Below are 15934 nucleotides of genomic sequence, written 5' to 3' on the forward strand. Positions count from 1 at the left end.
GGGGTTTATCATTATCACCAATCGTCTTACATATTGGTGCTTCCTGCAGACACCTTCTAAATTTATTTTAAGTTAAATCTGTATTACTTAAGCGATGGATAATTGAGGCTGTAAATTTTTAAATGAATAACCCGAACTCACGTAGTATGGATCGCGCTGATGTCGAATCAGTTTGAGGTGTGCTGTCAACTTTATTCTGTTGGGTTATTCGCCGCCGTTCCTGAACGTACATTTTGAAAGGGTTATTTGAGTTTTTCCTATAATTTACATGAATTCCATAAATTTTTCGCCTAAAGTTTACCTACCCGTTCCTTTCCGTTTAGGTGGATAATAAAATGACAGGTACAACTTAAATAAAATTAGAAAGATTTTCATGAACCAGCACTAATATGAGTAAGACTACTAAGGTGGTAATCTCGATGACGTTGAGAAAAACAAGTAGTTTTTTTTTTTAAATAAGTTTTAAGTTTTTAATTTCCTATTTTTAAATTTTTGTCCAGTTGTTTAAACAGAAACTTTTTAGTTTTTATTTTCCTATTTTTTTATTTTTGTTATTTATACAAATATTGTTTACTAAAATACATTTTATATACATTACATTTACATTTACATTTTTATTTTTTTTATTTTTTTTTTTATTACTGGATTCCCTTGAATTTATTGGTTCAAAGATGATGTAAGGAAGTGGACAAAGTATGTAATAGCTGCTATGTAATAAAACGATGCAAGATTTATAACTTCAGGCTAAAAGTCTAGGCTAGCAAACACATCAAGGCAAACGACACACTGGAAATCAATAATGTAGGATAGCCGTTTAGTATTGAATAAAGACAGGTTATTTGAACGTAAAAAACAAATTCCAAATCTTCTCTTGATGAGGAGCTCGGTGGCGCAGCGGTAAACGCGCTCGGTCTGCGATTGTTGAAGTTAAGCAACTTTCGCAAAGGCTGGTCATAGGATGGGTGACCACAAAAAAAAAAGTTTTCATGTCGAGCTCCTCCGTGCTTCGGAAGGCACGTTAAGCCGTTGGTCCCGGCTGCATTAGCAGTCGTTAATAACCACCAATCCGCACTGGGCCCGCGTGGTGGTTTAAGGCCATATTCATCCATAGGGAAGGCCCGTGCCCCAGCAGTGGGGACGTTAATGGGCTTCTTCTTCTTCTTAGTATCGTGTGGGTTACATGATGGATTACCAACCACAGCAACTCTGGGTTATTGTTGAGCCGCCAAACTCCCCTGACATGACTCATATAACGACTACGTAGTTACAGGAGTAGGTAGTAACCGGGACCAACGGTTAAACGTTCCTTCGGAAGCACGGGTCGTCTTCCTTTTGAACATTTTGGTGATCATCCTGCAATGTTTTATGCAATACAGGGCTCACAAAGTGTTTTTTTTTTTTCATTCTCTCCGCCACGCTGCCTGTTAGTATATAGGCTGCTTATATTTATTTTGTTTTCCCCCCGTGAAGTAAAAAAATATTATAGAAAAAAACAAAACACGCACTACAAAATCGATTCACATGGTAAATTAATCTATTCTGATGCAACTATTATACTATAATTTTGTTATTGATCTTCGACCTCAATGTATATTCATTTTTTGTGACTATGTTCGTTTATATATTACATTCTAACAAGGATCCTACCAAAATTATAAATTAGCATGTTTCCGATGACGTCATTTATAATCAGATCAGGCTCCGGAATAATCGGCCATTTTTTATTCTGTGTGAAAATTAAAACGAAAACTGATCGGACATGGTTTGGCCCATCGACGATACTTTTTATAAGCATATTTTATACGTAGAGTCCATTAAACTTAGTTTTTTTATATATTGTAAAGCTAGAAATCTACGCAAACGAATGCGCAGGCGGAAAGCATAGCGTACAATATTATTACAGGCTGATCACCTGATTGTCCGAAAATAAGATGATCCGTGCTTCGGAAGGCACGTTAAGCCGTTGGTCCCGGTTACTGCTTACTGATGTAAGTTACTAGTCGTTACAAGAGCCATGTGAGCCTTTGGCGGCTCAATAGTACCCCTGACGCCAGGGTTGTTGGGATTGGTAATCTACCTCACAACCCACACGTTTGGAGAAGACGAAAAAACCCCAATTTGAAGGAAATAACCTTACTTAGTTGTCGTTACGACTGCGCTAACTAGACGTTATCAGATGATCTGATAAGACTGACCTTACTAACCGGATGTTCTGACGTACTCCACTAATTCCACTATTTTGTTACATTCCCTTTACATATTATATTATAAAGTAACATATATATATATAGTACATCAATGCATGTCCTACTTTATTTTAAATGACGTATTTGAGACAATAGCTGAAAGATGAGACCAAAATGTATCCGCATCGTATGCGCCGTCAGAATCAGTTTCACATGGAATTATAATCACTAGTTCAGAACAGAGGAGGTCGATTTTTATTTTTAAATGTAAAACAATTCAGATGACGCCATGAAACTAATTGTGCGCGTAATGTCACTGGATTGCATGAAATTATACAAAACAGTAATCCACCTTATCTGTTCTGTAACAGTGATTATAATTATACGTAATATTTAAAATTCTGTCAAATCTAGACAGACACAGACTAGTAAAAGAATGATACGCCCTTTTGTAGGTAGGTAGATATATATGTATACACACATAAATACTACTACGCACAGAATTCCCTATATCTACTAAATAGTACGAAGCATCTTCTACCACGCTACGAGTAGCGTGTTTTGGGTTGTTAAAAAACACCTTCACACGACTGCAGTTCTTAACTAAATAAACTGTCTAGGTACTGAGATGATTTCAGGACCAAGACCTTTGGTTGTCAAGGCGTCTATCATTAAAGACATTGTGGTTACGTAGGTGCAATAAAATAATGTTGTATCATAAAATATACACTGGCCTACAAACCTAAATAATAAAGTGTTTTTTTTCTTAGTTTGATATACAAAAAATAAAAAGAGTTAGAATAACAGAATCATCTCTCTCAGTATTTATTACGATGTCACCGACATATAATATATGTATGTTTATAATTAAAACACATAATAACGGGTTCTTACCGCGTTTAAATGGGGATATGAGACTCCCGATATTTCGACACTGTTGCAAGTGCCATGATCACGGGATGACTGATGAGATTGGAGTGGAGTAGGTAGATCCATAATTTTCTACGGGCAGACATATGTGTCTACCCTCTTTCTTTGCCTTTATATATGCCTTTATATATGTTTGTTTGTCTGTTTGATGTTTACAATGTGTGTTTTATAGATCAAAAAATGTTTTATAGATAGTTATATCGGCTTACTTTGTAGCTTATATGCAAAATTATACTCTTTTGCGAGTCCGTTTTACTTCGAAAGTTTATCTTCTGTACTTCAAACATACTATAATTTTAAAAGTGTAGTGCTTAGTTTTGCAGGCCATAGTGTCTTATTAACACAGTCTACATAGTAGTTCCAATTACAACAAGACTGATAACCTACACCCTAGACGTAAGTAGTACAATGCATATTACCATAAGCTATTGTATTACAAAGAATATACAGAATAAAACTATTATTTTCACGTGTTCAACATTATCTTAATGGTCGAACTTTACTCCTAGCGTAACTAGGACTGGTTAGGCTTCACGTGGAGTCTAGATCTAGTGCATTCATGAACACTATCAGAATGTGGTTTTGATTATTAAGTGACTTTTGTTTTAGTACAAAAGAGCACAAAATACAGAGTGTTACTGACATCGTAACGACAACTTTGAGAGATGATTGAGACCATAATTCTGAGTTGATATCAAAATGGAATTTTCTGTCGGAAAAGCATCATCATTATCAATTTAAGAGCCACGCTCTTGTCGGTGCAGCATTTTCCATGAAAAAAAAGCAAACAAAAGCAAAAAAAAAAGAAAAACAAATTTTACAAAAGGAAATTCCATTTGATATAAACTCAGTTTTAGGTACGGTATCACTAACACTATACTATTTGTTGTTAAAACAATGTGTGTTTTATAGCTTAAAAACTAGGGAAAATAAGGAAATATTCATAATGTAATAAGTAGCTTTTTTTGGCCGATCACATACATAAGCTCCGGACTAGAACCCGACAGAGGTAGTGAGAGGTAGGTACCCACACCTCACCGAACATTCTCTTACATCGACGTGATTGGCCACATCGGTTTTATATATGTGACTAAGCTTTTTAAATAAATATTTATAAATATAATTAAATAAGTTTATTTGTTTCATAATACACTGTTTAGAAATTTCCAAATTATCATTCCTGTACAGAGTAGTAAATAAAGACGAGACGTCACCAACACTAACAGTAAAATTACCATCATTATTTTACTCTGACGTAAACTCATGTTTGCTATGATACAGTAATTTTCCAGTTTTCCTCTCATTAAGTACTATGTCATTCTGAGAATCCACTCATTATTTTTTTTATATTTGAAAACAAATGAAAAATAAGAAAACGTTGTTTTGATGTGAGTCAGCGTTGGTCGATTTGAGGCGCGCCTTTTTATCACGAAGTATTTATTTATTCATCAGTTTAAATCTACGGTTTAAATGTGATAAATTTAATACTCTTTACATATTGTAATAGTATAGGCAGTCACATTTTAATATGAATTTGAATAAAAATAAACCAATGGCCCTAGAAACAAAAGAATATATCTGGCGAATATAACGCAGATTGGCTTATTTTGGCCGAAGTAGACAAATGTAATAGTTTAAAAAAAAAATGAAAACTTTTTCTAAAATTATTATTGTTCTATATTATATAAAAGTGCCAATGGTATCGTAAATACGCGAGTCCAAATTAAAATTCCAGTTTTTATATTAACTCGTAGCGGATAAAATGACCCAAAAAAACAAGATGACTTTTGCATTTTACCTGACTAAGTTTCTAGTTTTTTTGACATATTTTATAAGTTGGGTATTCTCTAAGCTATATATTACGTTTTCGTTCTTAGACTTAATGTAATGATAAAAAATGTGTGGGCTTTATTGAAAGGGCCGTAGCATATATTATGTTAATAGTTATTAAACCAGTTTTGTTAATTAGATGCAAATTATGAGCCTTAGTGGAGGACGCATAAGAAAATGAGGAAGCGACCGCATGATATATTACGTGAGTAGTTGCTGCGCTCATAGATCGAAGTATGCGACAAAGAATTCATGATTTAAAAAACCGTTTCCTTATTACCAAATTAAATTTTGAAATGCATTAAATTATAAATGTATTTTATGAAATATAAATTCAAGAATTTTCTTATAATATATGCATGGATTTGAAACATATTTGAGGGCGTTGAATATTAAATAAATAAAAATAATAAAAAAAACAGAAACATACGTAATTTAGGAAAGAAGTTCTTTTGTTGACAAATTACTTCGATGTGGCCTTTTTAACCCCTCTGGTCCAAACTAACCCACGCTAGCCGCATTGCCGCGTTGTATAGCCACTAATGGGCATTGAGCCAGGTAAAATCTAGACCTAGAGTCGCCCCTTTTGATTTTGTCTCCTGCGGCTTTCTTTCTCCACTTGACTTCTTCATTTCATTGCTTTGTTTTTAAATGAATTATTCTTAATAATTATAAAATGTAAAAACCTGGCATATACTGAAAATACACGCATTATAAATTTATAATTTGAAATAAAAAGTTTATGTGCGTGCCCACTCAGGAACCATTTTAGAACTTTGGATTTCTGAGTGTGTCAGTTTTCTTATTGTATTTAGTATACTTCGAATATAAACCTTGACCACCAAACCACTAGTCCAGAATAAACGAGTCAAAAGATCACTATCTTATCCAGGAAATAATTTGTGAATAATATTTTTTTAATCCCGCAGACTAACTAACCTGCTAATGGTTCATTATGGCTTGACCTTACGTAGCCGTAGAATAATAAAATGATTATTGTCGCGGTATATAATTACGAATGACTACAACACAACTGCATGGTAATGAATATACTTACCGTCAGACTTTAGTGGACATCTACACTCTTCTACACCTTATTACATAGAGGTAAAATTTGTTTTTAATAAACGGGGTAACAAAGGAGCCGGGGTTAAATACTAAACTAATTCAAAATATTCGATCACTAAAGCTACTAAGATAAATATACAGTCAATTTTAATATATTTAATACTTAATACATACATAAACAGCCTATATACGTCCCACTGCTGGGCACAGGCCTCCCCTCAATCAACCGGAGGGGGTATGGAGCATACTCCACCACGCTGCACTGTGGAATATTTGGGTGTGTTTCGGATCAAAAATCTGTAACTCCGTCAATTTTAAAGATAGAGCGATGTAATTTTGCACTAATATAAAGGAATATATAAAAATTCATATAAGTAATGTTTGGTGAATTGAAATTACGCGTAATTTTTTTTATCAAATAAAGAAAACTCACAATCGTTTAAAATGCTATATATTTATTGAAATTTATATTTTTAGTTATATTATCTTACCTGTATTTCTTAACACTAATTACTCAATTAACAAAACTTATCATATTAATGATAAAATAAAATAAAAAATGGTACAGTACCTATAGCTATACATTATGTTAAACATAGAAATGAATCAAAATTTTCTTAATATTATTAATTTAACTAGCTATGTAATAGGGTTTCTTGTTAGGTTCATTCCCATTTACACCTGGTGAGCTTCAGGATCTAAAATCAGTTCATTAACCTTAAGAAGGAATTCTTCAACTAGTTTTGCTTCCGTTCCTTCTCCCATAGAACGCAATCCTTGAAGATATCCGCCCAGAATGTGCTCCAAACCATATTCGTTCATCAAAATAGTGTTTCTTCTTTTTTTGCTTGATTCTGAAGAATCTCCATATGTCACACACGGTCTTCCTCGTTTACCAGAAGAAGTAGACGGTGTTGAGTCTGTTGACACGTTTTCTGATGTAGGTATAGTCACGGAATATTCAGAATCCAGCCACTTTGTGTTATTTTTTAAAAATATATTCTTATTGCGTGCTGCTTCTTTTCAGCGTCTATTAAACGCAGGGATGATAGTCTGTTGGATTTTACCAATTATAAAACATATATTGTCTTCTGATACTTGTTTTTCCTCCAAATATGTCGAAAGTGCCGCAGTCGTTTTACCGCCTTCTATATAAGATTCTATTAATTCACGTTTACTACAGTTAAAAGTAGACATTTTGAAGAGTAAAATAGCCGTACTATACGAAAATACCACTGAAATTGTAATGGAAACATATTTTGTTACCTCCCTTTATATATTGTTTCAGAATGTGTGAATTAATTCAGATATCTATTTTCTCACGGAAAATGACACCAAAATGATAAAAACTTAACAATATAAAATAATCAATTGATAAACTATACCACAAAGTATTGTTAAATCAAGTCAACCACGAAACCGCAATTGATAGCAATTTCCGTTCCCTGACTAGGATTCGATTTTATCTCATATCTCCAAAGTTCGCAAAAAATCGCAGCTAATTTTTATATATGTTGTTGATAAGTAACTAAACTATCAATTAACATTAAATTCAAAGCACCGGTAAACGCCGGTAAATGTTAAAAGCTTCGACGAAGTTGAAGAAAACCTTTTTTTTCCTCCATTTCTTCTTTAATTTTTTTTACGTATATATTCGTATTAAAAACAATCAATTTAATTTGTTTAAATTTTCCGATAGATAAGCTTTTCAAAAATATATAATACCATATACCTTTCATTTTAAGTTTTAAAACTATCTGACTTTGAAAATCGTCAATGAGGAACTTGATATTTCCCAATTTCATGAACCTTAACTTTACCACATGAAAACAACTACTTTCACCAAATATAATATGAATTGCGCTACAGAATATGAATCTTCGACTTTCGAACTATTATATTACATTGATAGAAGGACCTATTTCAATTGGTGAAAAAATGAATTTTGATACGCGTTTGTTCTACCATATTCCATAGTGCGCTGCTCCAATGCGGGTTGGTGGAGGTGTTTTTACTTAATATATTTTATATTTAATACGAGAGATAGATAATTATAAAATAATCGGGGGCAGTGCCACGCAATAGTACGCAATAAATAGGGGAATAAACACACTACCCTACTCTATAAAATATAATTTGGTCCATTATAATGATATAATTTAGTAACTAAAATAATAGTAATAATTTAATAATTCTTCTTCCGTTTATCAGTCCTTTGTTTTCAAACTACGAATAAGTATGTTTATTTCTCTGAAGTATTTGATAGAAATAAAGCACACAACTAATATTATAACATCTTGACTTTCAATTAAGGTTTTGCATCAATTCAATATTTACAATTAACGATTTTTCATACGGTTTATTTGAGCAGCATTTTATGTAAGTACCCGGGAGTTCTGTTAGCCGCGGGAGCAACATTTACACGTGGATTCGTTTACCTGCGTAGGCGCAGCTACGGCGTAGACTTTATGGAGCCTTGAGTCCGTTGTTACCATATTTTAGTGTGTTACAAAATCTTTTAATATCACAATATTAAAAGTTCAAGATCTTTCAAATTATTTTTTTCTGCATAAATTGCAGCAAACATTATGTTTAATAACTATTATTAGAAGGTTGCGAATGATGTATTTTTATGTATAGTAGCAATAATTCACTAATTTGTTGTAATTAATTAAACATTGAAAACAAAAAGTTTTTAAATGAATTGGAATAATTTTCAAGTATTTATGAAGTTAGTAAGTGTAGTTCTTATAAACGTACATTGCTAACAAAAAGCCAAAAAACAAATAAATACATACCTTAGTTCCTTCGAGGACCAATCCTAAAGCACTTTTCTCTTACTAATTTAATATACACAAACTAGCAGAGTTTTATAAACATTATTTTATTCACTTATGTAACACAAGTAAAGTTTTAACGACTTTCTACTGGGCTTGAAGTTGAAAATCTTACTGACTAATTTTTTTAGAACTTGCTCTATGGCCTTCTTACGAAAGGCCCATACCAACTGAAGCGACGTTAAAGTAGTAATTTTCATATATACAAACTGTCAAGTTGTTTACCTTTGACGGTAACGTACTGGTCGGCATAGAGTAGTCTACTGAATCAGAGACGGTCTAAGGCGGTCTTAACGTAAATTAGAGGGGGCTAGGTACGTCTTTCGCGGCCTTCGGTCGTCCCGGTCGTATATCGGAATTCCTAAGTGATTTTCGTGCGCATAATTCAATGATTGGGTAAATAGTAAGTATCAATTATGAATTGGAAAATTGCTAGGCGGAACATTATAGTGTGTGACTTGATGCAGGTAGTTAAGTATATTGTTGCTTATTATCAGAACAATTTAAGTGGGTAGAATTATTGAATACTTACAACATGTTTAATTTAATTTAAATAAGTAATATTTAAATATCGTGAAATATTGTACTAAAAGTTTAAAATAAAGCATAACCATTTTCAATCTTAGATGTTTCTTTCACGGAAATTGTGGGTTCAATCGATAATTTTACAACTTTACTTCTGTTTATCTACTATTTTTTATATTTTTGTAAACTTTTATATTATTATTGTAACAAAATTTTTTTTTGAAAAAAGTAAATTTTACAATTGCGATTTCTGTTTCACAATCATTACTCTGTAGTTTGAGGTTAAAGCTTGTGAACTTTCAGCGTTTTTGTTAAATTGACGTACAATTTATATATTTATGGTAACTTATATTCATGCCTTATGCTTTCATGTCGCATTGTTTTTGCTATTTTACGTCAATTAATTTTGCAAAATTATTTTAAGATAACGCTATTTGGAATTTAAAATTGTCGTTCTCGAGAAGAAGATAGTCGAAGAAGTTTTTTGTCGCTAACAAAATTTGTGAATCAACTCCAAAAGATGTTTCTTACAGTTTTTGTTACGTGGTCATAATAACATAAGAAAACAAAGCATCATGTTTGTATCTCCGAAGGGCTAGGCAGAGGTCTTCTACTTCTCTAGAGAGAGGTTATATAGTATACACTAATTCCTCGCCAGCTATGTATAAGTCCTTTGTAATAGAGGCGAGACTATTGCCATTACACAGGTATAAATCCTGGAAAATATCATATCAATAATTTATGATTCAAACTCTGTATAATTATATTTGTATAATTTAGTTATTTTACCTAAATGACTACGTTGTCTTACACTGCAAATGTTGTGTGCACCTATAAGTGGCTAATGTACTAGTATAATTCCTGATGTAACTTTTATTTTAATCCTGGAAACCATGTGATATCAATAATTTATGATTCAAACTCTGTATAATTATATTTGTATAATTTAGTTATTTTACCTAAATGACCACCTTGTCTCTACCCATCCATAGGGAAGGCCCATGCCCCAGCAGTGGGGACGTTAATGGGCTGATGATGATGATGATGATGACCACCTTGTCTCACCCTGCAAATTTTGTGTGCACATATTGGCTTATATACCAGTCTAATTCCTTATGTAACTTTTATTTTAATCCTGGAAACCATGTGATATCAATAATTTATGATTCAAACTCTGTATAATTATATTTGTTTAATTTAGTTATTTTACCTAAACGACTACGTTGTCTTACACTGCAAATGTTGTGTGCACATATTGGCTTATATACCAGTCTAATTCCTAATGTAACTTTTATTTTAATCCTGGAAACCAAGTGGTATTTATAATTTATGATTCAAACTCTGTATAATTATATTTGTATAATTTAGTTATTTTACCTAAATGACTACGTTGTCTTGCCCTGCAAATTTTGTGTGCACATATTGGCTTATATACCAGTCTAATTCCTTATGTAACTTTTATTTTAATCCTGGAAACCATGTGATATCAATAATTTATGATTCAAACTCTGTATAATTATATTTGTATAATTTAGTTATTTTACCTAAATGACCACCTTGTCTCTACCCATCCATAGGGAAGGCCCATGCCCCAGCAGTGGGGACGTTAATGGGCTGATGATGATGATGATGATGACCACCTTGTCTCACCCTGCAAATTTTGTGTGCACATATTGGCTTATATACCAGTCTAATTCCTTATGTAACTTTTATTTTAATCCTGGAAACCATGTGATATCAATAATTTATGATTCAAACTCTGTATAATTATATTTGTTTAATTTAGTTATTTTACCTAAACGACTACGTTGTCTTACACTGCAAATGTTGTGTGCACATATTGGCTTATATACCAGTCTAATTCCTAATGTAACTTTTATTTTAATCCTGGAAACCAAGTGGTATTTATAATTTATGATTCAAACTCTGTATAATTATATTTGTATAATTTAGTTATTTTACCTAAATGACTACGTTGTCTTGCCCTGCAAATTTTGTGTGCACATATTGGCTTATATACCAGTCTAATTCCTTATGTAACTTTTATTTTAATCCTGGAAACCATGTGATATCAATAATTTATGATTCAAACTCTGTATAATTATGTTTGTATAATTTAGTTATTTTGCCTAAATGTCTACGTTGTCTTGCCCTGCAAATGTTGTGTGCACATATTGGCTTATATATCAGTCTAATTCCTGATGTAACTTTTATTTTATTTCATGTTTTATTATAATAATAATAAGCTGTTGGTGTATGTTTTATAAATAAATAATTACAAAAAAAAATAAAGGGATTTGCCTGTGTCACCACGTTAGTCACACGTTCCCCGGACAGGGGTATTACGGATCCTTTTCTGTTCGAAATAAAATGATTTTTTTTTTCTAGAATCATCCGTCGGTCGGAGTGTTGCAATAAGTTGCACGTATACGTTAGCTAGTCAGACAGATTCTTTATCAGACAAGTAATAGATAACAATCAAAGTAACACTGAGACCTTTCCTTAATTAGTCTCGTTCTAGTGCTTGGCTTTTCAGGTCGGCTTGTACTAATTAGGCTCATGGAATTAGGTTAGAAATTAAACATTTTTTTTTTATTTAACATACGTTTTGCAAACGGTTTCAGTGAGTGTAGCCTTGATTGTTTAGTAAGTTTCAGAATGTAACTGTTATTTTAATTTGTTGTTACGGGTGTTAGTAGTATTGGGAGGAGCCGTAGCCCAGTTGGTAGAACGCTTGCCTCTCACTTTGAGCCCTTTGAGGTTGCATGTATGAATCCGGCACAGGCCTAAACCAATGATAGCCGAATTTGATTATCACGTGCTTAGCGGTGAAGAAAAACATCGCGAGAAATGCATTTTCGGAGGTATGTGAACTAACCTGTATTGGGCTGGTTTTCCTTTCGCGGGTTGAAAGGTTAGATAGGCAGTCGCTTTTGTAAAAAACCGGACCTGTCAAATCTTCATGCGGACCCTGTGACAAACGGGATAATGCTATATTCCGTCCTTTCTTTCTAATATAATAAAAAAGAGCAGGATGAAGTGATAATGTAATATGTAATAGATAAGATAATATGTTTACTGCAGGTCTATGCCCCCAGAGTGATAAGTATTTTTTGTTTCGTCTAGGTTGTGATTTACATAGTGTTTATCAGATGTCTAGTCAGGTTTTGTAATATTAGGTAATTATTTTGACCTTAGTTTCGAACATTTTTTGCTTCTATTACTATTAACGAATTATGTTAAGTATACATGGACCTGTTCTTATCTTCTATTTTGATATTTTACGATGCGTTTAGAATAGGTATTTTTAGTCGCTTTTTAATGTGTTATTGGTTTACCTAATAAAGCCTATTGGCCTCATTCAGTTAGTTGCATTCATTGCATAAATAAATAGTTGTCATACATACCTTTAGATTCGTCTTTAAAATGACTTTACTAAATTATTTTTACTTAATAATTTTATAAAAAAATACCAATTTAAATCTCTTATCCTCGTCCTCTATTAATATATAAATATATTTAAAAAATAGAAAATAATATTTTATATTTAACAGATATAAAATTGCTAATTCTTAATCCCAAAATATCTGTGTTGCTAAAACTAGAAGCAAAGTATTAAATAGACAAGGAGAAAGCATTAAAAACAATTGCGTACCTAGAAATCCTCAACAACAATAAATAGAATGTTCGAACACGTTTCTTTACAGCCTACTAATTATTAATTAATTAACCTTCAGTCCTAGTTTTGAGCGGATGTGCGTATTATGTTCGTACTCGTTCGTAATATGGACAGGATGCCGCATCCGTATTGCACAATACTTCAAGCAATGACTATGTACTTTGTATGTAGTATGGGCACGCACTGTTTTGTGGCTACTTCGACATTTTGTGACTTACGATTGTGTCAATTCGATTCCGATTTCATTCATAACTTTTTACATATTTAATTAATACAATAAAGTATGGTGTTCCCTTGCTTCGCAAGGCATGTCCCGGGGTAACCAGACCAAATACCTCCACCAACCCGCATTGGAACAGCATGATGTAGTAAGTTCTATACGCCCTTCATTAAGGGGGGCCTGTGCTCAATTAGTGTGACGTATGTAGACCATTTATGTTATATTATTTACTTAATACAATATTTATTTATTTAACAAATTATAATCCAAAAACGCTTCATCTTATTTTAAGTACAATTATCTTACAGTAAACTATTATTATGAACGAAATAAATAATATTAATACATAATAACAAAATAAAATGTTTTTTTTTTAACAATTATTTTAAATGGTTCCCAATTATAATTATAAATTAATAACAGTCATTTCTCCAAGAACTATACACTTCTCTAGATTATTGTGTGTTGTATTTTCAACTACTTAGATACGTTACTTACTTACGTCAAAGCTCAAAATATGTCTGTCAAATGTCTATTTATAATTATGTAATTGTATTTACACCTGTTTCTTAAAATTATTGTCACAAAAAATGTTTAGTTATATGGGTAGTTAAATATTTAACGTAAAATTAAATGACTTCTTTTTTATTTAGCGATAAGTTCGCATTTGGCTTCGCGTGAGTATTTCAGTGATTTGAAGAATAATTTAATACATGAATTTCGACAGGTGTTTATTGTTACTGAGATTTCCTTAGAAAAGGTTTAGCACGAAGTACTTTGAATCGGCCTGCGTAAGAAACGATTGATGAATATGGAGGAAGCAAGAGAAGTGTGCAGGATCGAAGTAAATGGAATATGGTCTCTGCTTACCCCGATGGGAAATAAACGTGAGTTTATGTATGCATGTTGTTTATTACTGTTATCTTCTCCTTTTATGTTGTGGGTTGTAAGGTGGATGAACAACCTCAGCAACCCTTGCCCCTGATATGGCTCATGTAACGACTACTTACATCAATAAATAGTAACCGGGACCAACGGCTTAACGTGCCTTCTGAAACACACATACTTACTACACGCAACTTACGGACAATCAGGTGATCAGCCTGTAATGTCCTAACCAAACTAGGGATCACAAAGTGATTTCATGATATGTCCCCAGCGAGATTTGAACCCGGGATCTCCGGATCGTGAGCCAAGCGCTCAACCACTGGACCACAGAGGTCGTTAATTATTATTATAAGCAAATAAGAAACTGTGACTTACAAAAGTGTCAATGAACGCACAAGGTTGAAAGGAAATGTGACAGACGACAGTTGACACCGTAACACTTTTACAGAGAACGTAAACTTTACCTGACCTAAGGTTTGTTTTGACGCCTTTGACGATAACATCACATTAACATATTGGAAAAAAATATATATAATGTTTTTATTTGCTAACATTTTTACTTGTTTCAGCCCACAATTACAGCTGAGCTAAGTAGTAATCTCTATCTAAACACTCTATTATCGTAGAATTTTATAATTTAATTTTGAATTGGAGATGTCCTTAGAAATAAAGGTTTAATACGATCTACTCTGAACCGGCGTGCGTGTATGAAGCGATTGATGAATGTGAAGGAAGCAAAAGAAGTGTGTCAGGATCGAAGCAAATGGAATTCTATAGTCTCTGCTACTGCTGCGTGGGAAATAGGCGTGAGTTTGTGCATGTATGTTATTATTCGGAAGTGGAGTCGAGGAGGTATAACGCATTATTCATGACATGAAAAATGAGGGTAGTGACGTAACATACGTAACGACAAAACTCAGAAATCAGAATCATTTATAAACTTGTTGCTGTTCTAACATTTTTGAAATTACGTCATTTCGCAAGGTGTTACGGTTGAGGAGAAGAAATGACAAGGAACTGCAACAGCAACACATCCTTTAAACCAATGAAGGTTTACATTACAAAGTTATTAATACCAGGCACTTTTATCATTTAGGTAATCATTAATCTTATAGTAAGATTTTTTAAATAAAGTAAGCTTCACATGAGCTTTAAATTTATTTTCTAACATTTTTTTTAATTTATACCTCATTGGTGCATTGGAGATTGAGAAGCAAGCCGGTGGATCACTCGACCACAATGACTTTATTTGAATAGGTAATAATAGGTAACTAACTTTAAATAAATAAAAAGCAAATACTCACAGAAGACCATTCAATACGGCAGAGCTCTGTGCTGGTAGTAAAATTGGTACTCTTCCTCTTCAGTCAGGGCACACTCTTCAAAGCACCAGAGACCAGCAATCGCCAATAAAACAGTGTAGAGGGTATAGTAGACCAAGTAGGCCAGAATGCTGAGCCACATTGTACGGTCTTTCCAGTCTTTCCGGTCTTTTCAGTCTTTCGAGTAGACCGTGTGCTGTGGACAAAAAACATTTTTTTAAAGATAAACGCTTGTAATAAATCGAGAGATCAACATGTTCTTTTGTAAGTGCCTTCATTTCTCAAAAAAAGTAATATTCATCTGTATACAGATTTTCTTTTGTTTTTCTATATCGACTTTAAAAGTTATATAGAAAATTATAATCTCGTTACCAAAGAGTTATTCAGTTTATGAAGATCTTTATATATGGAAGACATTTCCTATTTTTTACAACTTTTCGGACTTTTAC

At 32.8% G+C, this 15934-nt stretch overlaps 2 protein-coding genes across 3 annotated transcripts in view; one reads left to right on the forward strand and one right to left on the reverse strand.

Annotated features, from left to right (window-relative positions):
* The window catches only part of LOC126366630 (elongation of very long chain fatty acids protein 7-like), a 65316-nt gene extending 56196 nt beyond the window's left edge, over positions 1-9120 (reverse strand). The window contains exon 1 of one of the 2 annotated variants that reach the window (XM_050009816.1): positions 8813-9120. The gene's annotated coding sequence lies outside the window, so the exon portion shown is untranslated. The remainder of the gene's footprint in view (positions 1-8812) is intronic. The other variant, XM_050009819.1, reaches the window with a different exon arrangement.
* Positions 3448-15934, forward strand: part of LOC126366651 (elongation of very long chain fatty acids protein-like) — a 61710-nt gene continuing 49223 nt past the window's right edge. Inside the window, exon 1 of the mRNA XM_050009850.1 lies at positions 3448-3512. The gene's annotated coding sequence lies outside the window, so the exon portion shown is untranslated. The remainder of the gene's footprint in view (positions 3513-15934) is intronic.

The sequence above is a fragment of the Pectinophora gossypiella genome, chromosome 5 (genome assembly GCF_024362695.1).
Source record: "Pectinophora gossypiella chromosome 5, ilPecGoss1.1, whole genome shotgun sequence".
Classification (NCBI taxonomy): Eukaryota; Metazoa; Arthropoda; class Insecta; order Lepidoptera; family Gelechiidae; genus Pectinophora; species Pectinophora gossypiella.